The sequence below is a fragment of the Entelurus aequoreus genome, linkage group LG10 (genome assembly GCF_033978785.1).
Source record: "Entelurus aequoreus isolate RoL-2023_Sb linkage group LG10, RoL_Eaeq_v1.1, whole genome shotgun sequence".
Taxonomy (NCBI): Eukaryota; Metazoa; Chordata; class Actinopteri; order Syngnathiformes; family Syngnathidae; genus Entelurus; species Entelurus aequoreus.
In genome coordinates, this window is record NC_084740.1 from 19,379,295 (window position 1) to 19,394,831 (window position 15,537).

The window sequence follows — 15,537 nt, forward strand, 5'->3', positions numbered from 1 at the left end:
ACCACACTAAACAACACTGTCATAAACATGTGCCATATAGTGAAACCACACTAAACAACACTGTCATAAACATGTGCCATATAGTGAAACCACACTAAACAACACTATCATAAACATGTGCCATATAGTGAAACCACACTAAACACTATCATAAACATGTGCCATATAGTGAAACCACACTAAACAACACTGTCATAAACATGTGCCATATAGTGAAACCACACTAAACAACACTGTCATAAACATGTGCCATATAGTGAAACCACACTAAACACTATCATAAACATGTGCCATATAGTGAAACCACACTAAACAACACCGTCACAAACATGTGCCATATAGTGAAACCACACTAAACAACACTGTCATAAACATGTGCCATATAGTGAAACCACACTAAACAACACCGTCACAAACATGTGCCATATAGTGAAACCACACTAAACACTATCATAAACATGTGCCATATAGTGAAACCACACTAAACAACACCGTCACAAACATGTGCCATGTAGTGAAATCACACTAAACAACACTGTCATAAAAATGTGCCATGTAGTGAAACCACACTAAACAACACTGTCATAAAAATGTGCTATGTAGTGAAACCACACTAAACAACACTGTCATAAATATGTGCCATATAGTGAAACAACACTGTCATAAACATGTGCCATATAGTGAAACCACACTGAACAACGACGACAAACACATTTTAGAAGAATATTTGCACCACAACATAAACACTACAGAACAAATTCCCAGAATTCCCTGCAGCACCAACTCTTCCGGGACGCTACAATATAAACAAATGCCATTGGTGGATCTACACCTAACATCCACTGTAAAGATACCACGTACAATAGCATATCTAGGTTACATCGATATTTTTTAACATCACAAAATCTTCTTTCAGTTTTTTTTAAATTTATATTATATTTATAAACTCAGGAAATATGTCCCTGGACACATGAGGACTTTGAATATGACCAATGTATGATCCTGTAACTACTTGGTATCGTATTGATACCTAAATGTGTGGTATCATCCAAAACTAATGTAAAGTATCAAAGAAGAGAAGGTATAAGTGATTATTACATTTTAACAGAAGTGTAGATAGAACATGTTAAAAGAGAAAGTAAGCAGATATTAACAGTAAATGAACAAGTATATTGATAATTCATTTTTACAGCTTTTCCTTATAATGTTGACAAAATAATAGGTAAATAAATGACACAACATGTTACTGCATATGTCAGCAGACTAATTAGGAGTCTTTGTTTGTTTACTTACTACTAAAAGACAAGTTGTTTAGTATGTTCACTATTTTATTTAAGGACTAAATTGCATTAATAAACATATGTTTCATATACCATAAGATTTTTTTTGTTAAAATAAAGCCAATAATGACATTTTTTGTGGTTCCCTTTATTTAGAAAAGTACCGAAAAGTACCGAAATGCATTTTGGTACCGGTACCAAAGTATTGGTATGGGTACAACACTAATAAACACACACCGAGCACCAAATGGCAGAAATGTAGATCGGCGCCTATGTAAGCGATGATATTACGGACCTTCGATCCCTCAGGCGCATCTGTTCCTTAACACAGGCGTTTGGGGCTGGCGGCTCTGAAAACAAACCCCGCCCACTCTGCTTTGTTCCTGGTCTGAGCTGCTGTGACGTAGATCAGTTGTCCCCAACCACCGGGCCACGGCCCGGTACCGGTCCGTGGATCGATTGGTACCGGGCCGCACAAGAAATTAAAAAAATAATAATAATTTTTTTTTTTTTAAATTTATTCATTTATTTATTAAATCAACATAAAAAACACAAGATACACTTACAATTAGTGCACCAACCCAAACAACCTCCCTCCCCCATTTACACTCATTCGCACAAAAGGGTTGTTTCTTTCTGTTATTAATATTCTGGTTCCTACATTATATATCAATATATATCAGGGGTGTCCAAACTTTTTCCACTGAGGGCCGCACAATGAAAAATCAAAGCAAGCAGGGGCCATTTTGATATTTTTTATTTAAAAAACCAATACAATATATGTATAAAAAATATACATATAGGCCTCCACTCAAGCTTGATCCTGGGGACCCCACAGGGTTTTGGTAAAAAAAATATTAAAAATGTGTCATTATTCGGTATTATTATTTGTATTATTATTCAAGTTTTAAATCTCTAGATCAACATTAGGTCTATCTGTCAATATAACGTTTTTAAAGATTTAAGTTGTATGCCCTTTTTGTCAAAGAAAACCCATTTTTTTCATGGAAAAAATTAAAATATGCAATATTTTCACCCAATAAAATTTTTAAGTGGAATATTTGAGATTATATAATAATTGGAGCCTTAAAAAGGTCAATAACTCATAACACCGTTGATTTTAATTCATTATTATTTTTTAAGCAATGACACTTAAAAACAAATCACACTAAAATTATTGGGGATCCAAAAGGGTCCTACTCATTAAAGTGTTAAAAAATAAATTATAATTTTTTTTACTGTTTACTTTGAACACAATAATCTCGAGATCAAATTCAGATCTATCCGTCAATTATAAGTTTTATTGTTGTTTATGTTTTTTGTTTGTTCGTTTGAGGCCCTTCTTTAAAAAAATAGCTCAGTTTTTTATATGGCGAACAAAAAATATGCAACATTTTCCCCAAAAAATATCTCAAAGTGGATTATCTAATGTGATGTAATTGGAGCCTTGAATAGGTCAATAATTCATAATGACATTGATTTTGATTCATTATTATTTTTTAAAGAAATAAACAGCCTGCATGGCAGCTTTGTGTTATTAGAGTAAACATTGCAACATGTTCTTGTTACATTTCACCTGTTTGCTCTTTTATACCGCTTTTTATGTTTTTGATTTTTTTCAATCGTATTTTTAAAATGTGCCATGGGGCCGTTAAAAAATGACCTGCGGGCCGCACTTTGGACACCCGTGATATAGATCAATACAGTCTGCAGGGATACAGTCTGTAAGAACACATGACTGTATTTTTTTTTGACAAAAAAAAAAAAAAAAAAATACCATACACCCCCCCCCCCCCCCCCCCCCCCCCCCGTTTTCTAGCGTTGACCGGTCCGCAGTTACAAAAAGGTTGGGGACCACTGACATAGATTACCCTAATAACTCCTATAACACCCAAAACCGCAGATGTCAACCACTGAAATACTTTCTATAGTTCAAGTCATTTAAAAACATCACATCACATCAAAATGGCGTCTACAGTTTTGATGTTAAAGCTGTAAAAAAAAAAAAATTATGTAGCACGTCCGGCGGGCCGGATTGAGAATCTAATGGGCCGCATGTGGCCCGCGGGCCCTGTTTTGCCCAGGTCTGCCTTAGAATGAACCCTTGACCCCCAAGTGCCAAAAAAAATGGACTCTGGATGGACTTGGCACTTCGTCCTCCCACACTCCCCCAGGGAGGAGAAAGAGAAGCAGGGTGTAATTCCAGCGTTCAGGTTTCACTGTGCGGTCATTAGGGGGGGGGGAAAGGGAAGGGTGGCGGGGCTAGTGAAGGTGGGATCGCTGCAACTGAGCAAACATAAAGAGCTGAGAGGGATTCCTGCGGTTAGTCTGATCGCTCCCGAATGCATCTTTCTCTTTCTTGTTATCAGCGTCCACCGCACTCCTGATTTAATACCGAACCCCCCCGCCCCCCCTACTCTTAACTTTTATGTGTGCCATCCATGTCAGGGAGGGTAAACAGGACAGGGGCCTGCAGAGATGATTGGAGGCGCCACACAGTGTACGGAAAGTAATTAAAACTCCCAGTTAATTGGCTTTTTATATGATAAAGCGCAATCTCCTCATGCATAAGTGAGAGCCTCTTATGGCCACAGGCCAGGCCCACAGGAAAGTAAACACACAGCTCGCACATTCCCTTTGTTGTGAAAGTTTTACCGCTAATCATCTTAAATTTAAATCGGAATTAGAGAGTGCGCCAGTGTCGCCAGAAAACTGTGCTTGGCGCGTATAATGACCGTGACTAGCCACAAGGCTGGGATCACTTTAGTTTGAAGTCTGCGACAGGTTCATGCTTTTATTTGGAGGATCGTGGCTTTGGATGCCAGACATGGCTTACAGTGTTACAACACACACTGTCAATGTATAGTACCACATGATTTGTGGCGTTCCCAAAGGCTCACCTCTAGGCCCTTCTCTAAAGTGCTGATTTGTATGTTTTTTTAAACTGTTTTTTCGTTAGTTTTTCCACAAATGTGTGATATAATATTTGGGCGGTATAGCTCGGTTGGTTGAGTGGCCGTGCCAGCAACTTGAGGTTCCAGGTTCGATCCCCGCTTCCGCCATCCTAGTCACTGCCGTTGTGTGTTTACCCACCTGCTCCCAGTGCCACCCACACTGCTTTAAATGTAACTTGGATATTGGGTTTCACTATGTAAAGCGCTTTGAGTCACTAGAGAAAAAGCGCTATACAAATATGATTCACGTTCACGTAGGCCCTTCTCTAAAGTGTTAATTTGTATGTTTTTTTTTATTTGTTTTCTTTAGTTTTTCCACAAATGTTCTGACGCTGTGCTGTACGTTTTATGACTGGCTATGTACAGTGCATTCTCAGCCCTTCACTTTTACCACGTTTTGTTATGTTACAACTTTATTTCAAAATGGAATATATGAATTTTATCCTCAATATTCTAAAGACAATACCCTATAATGACAATGTGTTTTTGTTTTTTTTAATAATGCAAATTTTTTAAACTAAAAAAAAAATCACATGAACATATACTGTAAATATACACAGCCTTTTGGCTGCAATTACAACAGCCTCAAGTCTTTTTTGAATACGTTGCCATAAGCTTGCCACACCTATCTTTCCTCTTTTCCCCGCTTTGCAGCACCTCTCAAACTCCATCAGGTTGGATGAAAAGCGTTGGTTTTCATCCAGGATGCCTCTGTACATTGCTGCATTCATTTTAGTCTAGTCAGGAGATGACCAAGAACCCGATGGTCACTCTGTCAGAGCTACAGCATTCCTCTGTGGAGAGAGGAGAACCTTCCAGAAGGACAACCATCTCTGCAGAAAACCACCAATCGGGTCTGTATGGTAGAGTGGCCAGACGAAAACCATATCTTAGTAAAAAAGTTTGCCAAAATTCTCTGGTCTAATGAGATAAATATTGAACTCATCAATCGTCATGTTTGGAGGAAACCAGGCATCACCAGGCCAATACCATCCCTACAGTGAAGCATGGTGATGGCAGCATGGTGATGTGGGGATTTTTTCAGCGGCGAAAACTGGGAGACCAGTAAGGATAGAGGGAAAGGTGAATGCAGCAATGTACAGAGACTTCCTGGATGAAAACTATCTGGGAGACTGGTCAAGATGGAGGGAAAAATGAATGCAGCAATGTACAGAGACATCCTGGATGAAAAATAACTGGGAGACTAGTCAGGATAGAGGGAAAGATGAATGCAGCAATGTACAGAGACATCTTGGATGAAAACTGTCTGGGAGACTAGTCAGGATAGAGGGAAAGATGAATGCAGCAATGTACAGAGACATCTTGGATGAAAACTGTCTGGGAGACTAGTCAGGATAGAGGGAAAGATGAATGCAGCAATGTACAGGGACATCCTGGATGAAAACGAACTGGGAGACTAGTCAGGATAGAGGGAAAGATGCATGCAGCAACATACAGAGACACCCTGGATGAAAACTAACTGGGAGACTAGTCAGGATAGAGGGAAAAATGCATGCAGCAATGTACAGAGACATCCTGGATGAAAACTATCTGGGAGACTAGTCAGGATAGAGGGAAAAATGAATGCAGCAACGTACAGCGACATCCTGGATGAAAACTAACTGGGAGACTAGTCAGGATAGAGGGAAAAATGAATGCAGCAACATACAGAGACTTCCTGGATGAAAACTATCTGGGAGACTGGTCAAGATGGAGGGAAAAATGAATGCAGCAATGTACAGAGACATCCTGGATGAAAAATAACTGGGAGACTAGTCAGGATAGAGGGAAAGATGAATGCAGCAATGTACAGAGGACATCTTGGATGAAAACTGTCTGGGAGACTAGTCAGGATAGAGGGAAAGATGAATGCAGCAATGTACAGAGACATCCTGGATGAAAACGAACTGGGAGACTAGTCAGGATAGAGGGAAAGATGCATGCAGCAATGTAAAGAGACATCCTGGATGAAAACGAACTGGGAGACTAGTCAGGATAGAGGGAAAGATGCATGCAGCAATGTACAGAGACATCCTGGATGAAAACGAACTGGGAGACTAGTCAGGATAGAGGGAAAGATGCATGCAGCGACGTAGAGAGACACCCTGGATGAAAACTAACTGGGAGACTAGTCAGGATAGAGGGAAAGATGCATGCAGCAATGTACAGAGACATCCTGGATGAAAACTATCTGGGAGACTAGTCAGAATAGAGGGAAAAATGAATGCAGCAACGTACAGCGACATCCTGGGTGAAAACTAACTGGGAGACTAGTCAGGATAGAGGGGAAAATGAATGCAGCAATGTACAGAGACATCCTGGATGAAAACTATCTGGGAGACTTGTCAGGATAGAGGGAAAGATGAATGCAGCAACGTACAGAGACTTCCTGGATGAAAACTATCTGGGAGACTGGTCAAGATGGAGGGAAAAATGAATGCAGCAATGTACAGAGACATCCTGGATGAAAAATAACTGGGAGACTAGTCAGGATAGAGGGAAAGATGAATGCAGCAATGTACAGAGACATCCTGGATGAAAACTGTCTGGGAGACTAGTCAGGATAGAGGGAAAGATGAATGCAGCAATGTACAGAGACATCCTGGATGAAAACGAACTGGGAGACTAGTCAGGATAGAGGGAAAGATGCATGCAGCAATGTAAAGAGACATCCTGGATGAAAACGAACTGGGAGACTAGTCAGGATAGAGGGAAAGATGCATGCAGCAATGTACAGGGATATCCTGGATGAAAACGAACTGGGAGACTAGTCAGGATAGAGGGAAAGATGCATGCAGCAATGTACAGAGACATCCTGGATGAAAACTATCTGGGAGACTAGTCAGGATAGAGGGAAAAATGAATGCAGCAACGTACAGCGACATCCTGGGTGAAAACTAACTGGGAGACTAGTCAGGATAGAGGGAAAAATGAATGCAGCAATGTACAGAGACGTCCTGGATGAAAACTATCTGGGAGACTTGTCAGGATAGAGGGAAAGATGAATGCAGCAACGTACAGAGACATCTTGGATGAAAACAATCTGGGAGACTAGTCAGAATATAGAGGGAAAGATGAATTCAGCAATGTACAGAGACATCTTGGATGAAAACTGTCTGGGAGACTAGTCAGGATAGAGGGAAAGATGAATGCAGCAATGTACAGAGACATCCTGGATGAAAACTAACTGGGGGACTAGTCAAGATAGAGGACAAAATGAATGCAGCAACCTACAGAGACATCCTGGATGAAAACTAACTGGGAGACTAGTCAGGATAGAGGGAAAGATGCATGCAGCAATGTACAGAGACACCCTGGATGAAAACTGTCTGGGAGACTAGTCAGAATAGAGGGAAAAATTAATGCAGCAACATACAGAGACATCCTGGATGAAAACTATCTGGGAGACTAGTCAGGATAGAGGGGAAAATGAATGCAGTAATGTACAGAGACATCCTGGATGAAAACACACACTTCTTATCCAACCTGATGGAGCTTGAGAGGTGTTGCAAAGAGGAATGAGTAAACTGTCCTAAGTTAGGTGTGCCAAGATTGTGGCATCATATTCAAAAAGACTTGAGGCTGTAATCAACAAATAACTTAGCAAAGGATGTGAATACTTATGTACTGTACATGTGATTTTTGTAAAAATGTTTTAATCAATTTGCAAAAATGTAGAAAAACAACTTTACACATTGTCATTCTGGGGTATTGTCTGTAGAATTTTGAGGACAAAAATGAATGTATTCCACTATGGAATAAGACTGCAACGTAACAAATTGTGGAAAAAGTGAAGCACCGTGAATACTTACTGAATTTACTGTATTATATTTATTCATCTTTCATTTTAAACTTTATGCTGGGGTTCGTCTTCCTATCATAGGTTTGTCTGCACATATAGTACATGCGTAAAGAACAGCAGTCTGCGCTGCATTCTCAGAAAAATACACCGATGGTGGAACAGAGCTGGGTCAGACAGCATTCCAGTATGCTTCCAACCCAACATGTTGAAAGAGCCATATTGGACCAAAAATACAACAACAAAAATCTGTCCGGAGCCACAAAAAATTACAAGCCTTATATGAGTCTTATAATTAAGACAACACATGATGTAAGTGTCTATAATAGCTTACTATCAAAATGACTTTAAAAGTCTTATATAAGTCTTATAATGAAGGCAACACATGATGTAAGTGTCTATGATAGCTTACTATCAAAATGACTTTAAAAGTCTTATATAAGTCTTATAATGAAGGCAACACATAATGTGTCTATATTAGCCTACTATCAAAATGACTTTAAAAGTCTTATATAAGTCTTATAATGAAGGCAACACATGATGTGTCAATATTAGCCTACTATCAAAATGACTTTAAAAGTCTTATATAAGTCTTGTAATAAAGGCAACACATGATGTAAGTGTCTATATTAGCTATATTAGCCTACTGTCAAAATGACTTTAAAAGTCTTATAATGAAGGCAACACATGATGTAAGTGTCTATATTAGCCTACTATCAAAATTACTTTAAAAGTCTTATATAAGTCTTGTAATAAAGGCAACACATGATGTGTCTATTTTAGCTATATAAGCCTACTATCAAAATGACTTTAAAAGTCTTATAATGAAGGCCACACATAATGTAAGTGTCTGTATTAGCCTACTATCAATATGACTTTAAAAGTCTTATATAAGTCTTATAATGAAGGCAACACATGATGTAAGTGTCTATATTAGCCTACTATCAAAATGACTTTAAAAGTCTTATATAAGTCTTATAATGAAGGCAACATATGATGTAAGTGTCTATATTAGCCTACTATCAAAATGACTTTAAAAGTCTTATATAAGTCTTGTAATGAACGCAACACATGATGTAAGTGTCTATATTAGCTATATTAGCCTACTATCAAAATGACTTTAAAAGTCTTGTAATGAAGGCAACACATGGTGTAAGTGTCTATATTAGCCTACTATCAAAATGACTTTAAAAGTCTTATATAAGTCTTATAATGAAGGCAACACATGATATAAGTGTCTATATTAGCCTACTATCAAAATGACTTTAAAAGTCTTATATAAGTCTTATAATGAAGGCAACACATGATATAAGTGTCTATATTAGCCTACTATCAAAATGACTTTAAAAGTCTTGTAATGAAGGCAACACATGGTGTAAGTGTCTATATTAGCCTACTATCAAAATGACTTTAAAAGTCTTATTTAAGTGTTATAATGAAGGAAACACATGATGTAAGTGTCTATATTAGCCTACTATCAAAATGACTTTAAAAGTGTTATATAAGTCTTATAATGAAGGCAACACATGATATAAGTGTCTGTATTAGCTGACTATCAAAATGACTTTAAAAGTCTTATATAAGTGTTATAATGAAGGCAACACATGATGTGTCTATATTAGCTATATTAGCCTACTGTCAAAATGACTTTAAAAGTCCTATAATGAAGGCAACACATGATGTAAGTGTCTATATTAGCCTACTATCAAAATGACTTTACAAGTCTTATGTAAGTCTTGTAATGAACGCAACACACGGTGTAAGTCTCTATATTAGCCTACTATCAAAAAGACTTTAAAAGTCTTATATAAGTCTTGTAATAAAGGCAACACATGATGTGTCTATATTAGCTATATACCGGTAAGCCTACTATCAAAATGACTTTAAAAGTCTTATAATGAAGCCCACACATGATGCAAGTGTCTGTATTAGCCTACTATCAATATGACTTTAAAAGTCTTATATAAGTCTTATAATGAAGCCAACACATGATGTAAGTGTCTATATTAGCATACTATCAAAATGACTTTAAAAGTCTTATACAAGTCTTGTAATGAAGGCAACACATGATGTAAGTGTCTATATTAGCTATATTAGCCTACTATCAAAATGACTTTAAAAGTCTTGTAATGAAGGCAACACATGGTGTAAGTGTCTATATTAGCCTACTATCAAAATGACTTTAAAAGTCTTATATAAGTCTTATAATGAAGGCAACACATGATGTAAGTGTCTATATTAGCTATATTACCGCCATCAATCGATGTAATGGGCACCCCTGTACTACATGGTAACTGTATTCATGTTTGAAACAAACTAATACCATTATTATGAAGTAACCAACAGAGCTGTCAGTGAATGCAGTGCAGTTCTACAAACTACTACCACCATAATAGACATAATACAAAGATTTGCAAATCCTTTTCAACCTATATTCAATTGAATAGACTGCAAAGACAAGATACTAAACATTGGTAAACTGTGTTATTTTTTTGCAAATATTAGCTCATTTGGAATTTGATGCCTGCAACATGTTTCAAAAAAGCTGGCACAAGTGGCAAAAAAGACTGAGAAAGTTGAGGAATGCTCATCAAAGACTTATTTGGAACATCCCACAGGTGAACAGGCTAATTGGGAACAGGTGGGTGCCATGATTGGGTATAAAAGCAGCTTGCATGAAATGCTCAGTCATTCACAAACAAGGATGGGGCGAGAGTCACCACTTTGTCAACAAACGCATAAGCAAATTGAACAGTTTTATAACAACATTTCTCAACCAGCTATTGCAAGGAATTTAGGGATTTCACCATCTACGGTGCGTAATATCATCAAAAGGTTCAGAGAATCTGGAGAAATCGCTGCATTGAACGCCTGTGACCTTGGATCCCTCAGGCGGCATCAAAAAGCGACATCGGCGTGTAAAGGATATCACCACATGGGCTCAGGAACACTTCAGAAAACCACTGTCAGTAGCTACAGCTCTTCGCTACATCTGTAAGTGCAATTTAAAACTCTACTATGCAAAGCGAAAGCCATTTATCAACAACACCCAGAAACGCCCTTGTGCCAACTTTTTTGCAATGTGTCGCTGCCATTAAATTCTAAGTTAATGATTATTTGCAACAACAACAAAAATGTATTTTCTCAGTGTGAACATTAAATATCTTGTCTTTGCAGTCTATTCAATTGAATATAAGTTGAAAAGGATTTGCAAATCATCGTATTCTGTTTTTATTTACCATTTACACAACGTGACAACTTCACCGGTTTTGGGGTTTTGCACATAGGACACTTATTATTATTATTATTAGCCTTTATTTAACCAGGTAAAATCCCATTGAGATCAAAGATCTCTTTTCCAAGGGAGACCTGGCCAAGAGGGCAGCAGCAAGGTTACATTAAAAACAGTAAACAAACACTGCCAGTCAAATTGATTAACGTCATCTTTGCAAGGACAGAATTGAGTCCACCTTGTCAGTTTATGGTTTAAGGTGCGGTGTGGTGTCGACGTCCGGTGCCAAAGTCCACATTACTGCAGTGAAGGGACAGTCGGTCAGAAAACACACCTGAGTCTCTTACTGGCTGACGGCCGCGACTGGCTGGTGTCAAGGAAGGACGGCGGAGAGGTGCGCGCTGCCCAGGAAGACAAAAAAAGGTCACTACTGTATGGGCCACGGCCTACGAGGCTGCAGGTTCTGCCGGGTATCACCTTACCTGACATAATTGGGCTCATAAAAGCGCCAAACGGCGGCCGCGGCGGCGCCCTCCAAGACAGGGCAGGGCAGAGTTTACCAGAGGGAGACATGGAGGATGTTACCTGTCACCTGGACGTCTCCCCTCCCCCCCTCCCTCCTTTTCTGTCTCTGTGGAGCAAAACGGAAAAAACTGACTCGACGGAGTCTGAGGGGCCGACCAATGGCTTCTGTCATCATTTCCACTTTATTCTCTATAACACAATGGTAATTGGTACGAGTGGGCGTGTGTACATCTGGTGCAATAACTCACCCCCCCCCCCCCTCCAATCCTGCTCATCCTCATCTACCCAGCCCCCACCTTGTTGAAAGCTCATTAAAAGACCTGCTGTTAATGAGCTAGAGGGATCATAGAACTTCATTTTCATTGGGGAGGGGGGGGGGGTTGCGGCCGAGATGCTGGTGCAGAGGTTTTTATGTCCTTAAAATAGAGTCAGCAATTATTCCAACCCCTTGACACTCCCCATTCACCCCGCTCTGCCTCCCAAAATGCCCGCAAACAATAACCAAACTGCCCCGATCCCCCCACCCCCAACTCTCCACTCCCCAATTTTGTGCCCTGAGAAATCTTAGCAGGCCGTGTCCCATCATCAGTGCACCCGTCCTGCGCACACACACACACACACACACACACACACACACACACACACACACACACACACACACACACACACACACACACACACACACACACACACACACACACACACACACACACGCAGCAGAATAGCATTAAAACGTGTCGACGCCAACATCAGAAGGATGTAAACAAGGAGCGAGGGTCCCTAACCCAAAGACTCGCATTAAAAATTAATAAGTCAGCGCTGACTGGGTTCCTCGGAGAGAACACTGACTAAGACAACACCATGCTGTGAAGAGACGCTTGGAAAAAGGGCTTGAAAAGCTTTGTTGCGAGTCCCAAAGTGCAGTGCAGTGCAACAGAAATGTGGACAAGAATAGCAGTCAGTGGAGAAAAGACATTTAACAATTGTAACTGGGAACAAAAGTGAACAAAATCATGTTTGTTTGGACTTCCCAACCTAAAAAAGTTGGACTATTTTTGATTTTGTGGATATATTTGTCAGGCTCAAACACTGATGACATCTATTAAACAAGACAAGAAGCAAGGAATTAAACAGAGACAGAATAAAAATTAGCTCAATTAGGAGAAACGCGTAGACACTGTACCCTTGTACAGTGTCGTCCCACGCTCTCTCGAAAGATTGTACGCCTCGTCTTTTATTTGGACTTTCCCTGATTACATGGCAACAGCGGTTTCTAAGGGAGGGGGGTCGTAAACAGCCATCGCCTTGGTTAGAAAACAGTTCAAAGAAAAGGTCGTAAAACAGTTCAAAGTAAAAGGTGCCAGAAGTGGAGTCAGGCCCTGCTTCCTCTCCGCTTTGTAGATCTCGGGTCAAGACAAAATCATCCTGTGGATTACAATAGAAGAAAGAAACAGACACCTTCATGTCGCTTCCCATCCTACACAGTGGAGTTTTACAAGCCTTCTGCTTGGTAAGATCAAAGACAGCTTTTGTCTGCTCTCCGGGAAGTCATTGAAACACAAAGTTTTGTGATAACTTAGATACAATTATTCTGACAATATGCTTATTGGGATAGCAAAGAGAAGTGCAAAATGCCTCACTAGAGTTGCCAACACCCTGAAAATTTGATGAATACAATCACCAACACCAAAGTGCAGTAGCGCAGTAAGCCCAAGTATTCATCAAGCAACAAATGATTTAACTTAATATGCAGGACTGCAGAAATATAAACAACACAAAAATGGCTACCACAGATATGTTGGCTGGTTGGCACACATCTTGAAGCTCATGTAGAGAATGCCAAGGGTGTGCAAAACAGTAATCAGAGCAAATTGTGGTTATTTGAAGAAACTAGAATATAAAACATGTTTTGAGTTATTTCACCTTTTTTTGTTAAGTACGTAACTCCACAAGTGTTCATTCATAGTTTTGATGTGACAATCTACAATGTAAATAGTCATGAAAATAAAGAAAACACATTGAATAAGAGGTGTGTCCAAACTTTTGCCTGTACTGTATGCCTAAGAGAAGCATCAACATTTGTATGTCAAAATATGGCAAATATTATGAAAATTGGTATTTAAAAAAAAAAAGATTGGCCACAATACCCAGCAATATGTTTGGAAGAGAAAGGTGAGGCCTTTAATCCCAGGAACACCATGTCCACCGTCAAGCATGGTGGGTGGTAGTATTATGCGCTGGGCCTGTTTGACTGCCAATGGAATTGGTGCTTTATAGAGAGTAAATGGGACAATGAAAAAGGAGGATTACCTCCAAAATCTTCAGGAGAAGCTAAAATCATCAGCCCAGAGGTTGGGTCTTGGGCACAGTTGGGTGTTCCAACAGGAACAATGACCCCAAACACCTCAAAAGTGGTAAAAGAATGGCTAAATCAGGCTAGAATGAAGATTTTAGAATGGCCTTCCCAAAGTCCTGACTTAAACGTGTGGACAATGCTGAAGAAACAAGTCCATGTCAGAAAACCAACACATTTAGCTGAACTGCACCCAATTTGTGGTCAACAATTCAAGCAGAAGCTTGTGGATGGCTACCAAGAGCGCCTTATTGCAGTGAAACTTGCCAAGGGACATGTAAGCAAATATTAACATTGCTGTATGTATACTTTTGACCCAGCACATTTGCTCACATTTTCAGTAGACCCATAATAAATTCATAAAAGAAGCAAACTTCATGAATGTTTTTTGCTGACCAACAAGTATGTGCTCCAATCACTCTATCACAAAAAATAAGAGTTGTAGAAATGATTGGAAACTCAAGACAGCCATGACATTAGGTTTTTTACAAGTGTATGTACACTTTTGACCATGACTATATATCCATCCATCCATTTTCTACCGCTTGTCCCGTAGGGTCAACATAGATAGACAGACAACATTCACACTCACATTCACACACTAGGGACCATTTAGTGTTGCCAATCAACCTATCCCCAGGTGCATGCCTTTGGAGGTGGGAGGAAGCCGGAGTACCCGGAGGGAACCCACGCCGTCACGGGGTGAACATGCAAACTCCACACAGAAACACCCCTCGCCTGGGAATCGAACCCAGGACCTTCTTATTGTGAGGCACCAGCACTAACGCCTATTCCACCGTATCCAACAACACAATAACTTGCCAGCTCAATCAATTTTATAGCAGTTTATGGATTCCAATGCAATGTGAGAAACCCTGAATATTGATGTGTTGGCTGGTTGGTATAGGTCAGGGGTCGGCAACCCGCGGCTCTAGAGCCGCATGCGGCTCTTTAGCGCCGCCCTAGTGGCTCTCTGAAGCTTTTTCAAAAATGTATGAAAAATGGAAAAAGATGAGGGGGAAAAAAAATATATTTTTTGTTTTAATATGGTTTCTGTATGACAAACATAACACAAACCTCCCTAATTGTTATAAATCACACTGTTTATATTAAACATGCTTCACTGATTCGAGTATTTGGCAAGCGCCGTTTTGTCCTACTAATTTTGGCGGTCCTTGAACTCACCTTAGTTTGTTTACATGTATAAGTTTCTCCGACTTTCTAGGACGTGTTTTATGCCACTTTTTTCTGTCTCATTTTGTCCACCACACTTTTAACGTTGTGCATGAATGCACAAAGGTGAGTTTTGTTGATGTTATTGACTCGTGTGGAGTGCTAATCAGACATATTTGGTCACTGCATGACTGCAAGCTAATCGATGCTAACATGCTATT

At 39.5% G+C, this 15,537-nt stretch overlaps 1 protein-coding gene across 1 annotated transcript in view; it reads right to left on the reverse strand.

Annotated features, from left to right (window-relative positions):
• capn12 (calpain 12) overlaps positions 1 to 15,537 on the reverse strand; it is a 97,402-nt gene that overhangs the window by 81,326 nt on the left and 539 nt on the right. The window lies entirely within an intron of this gene.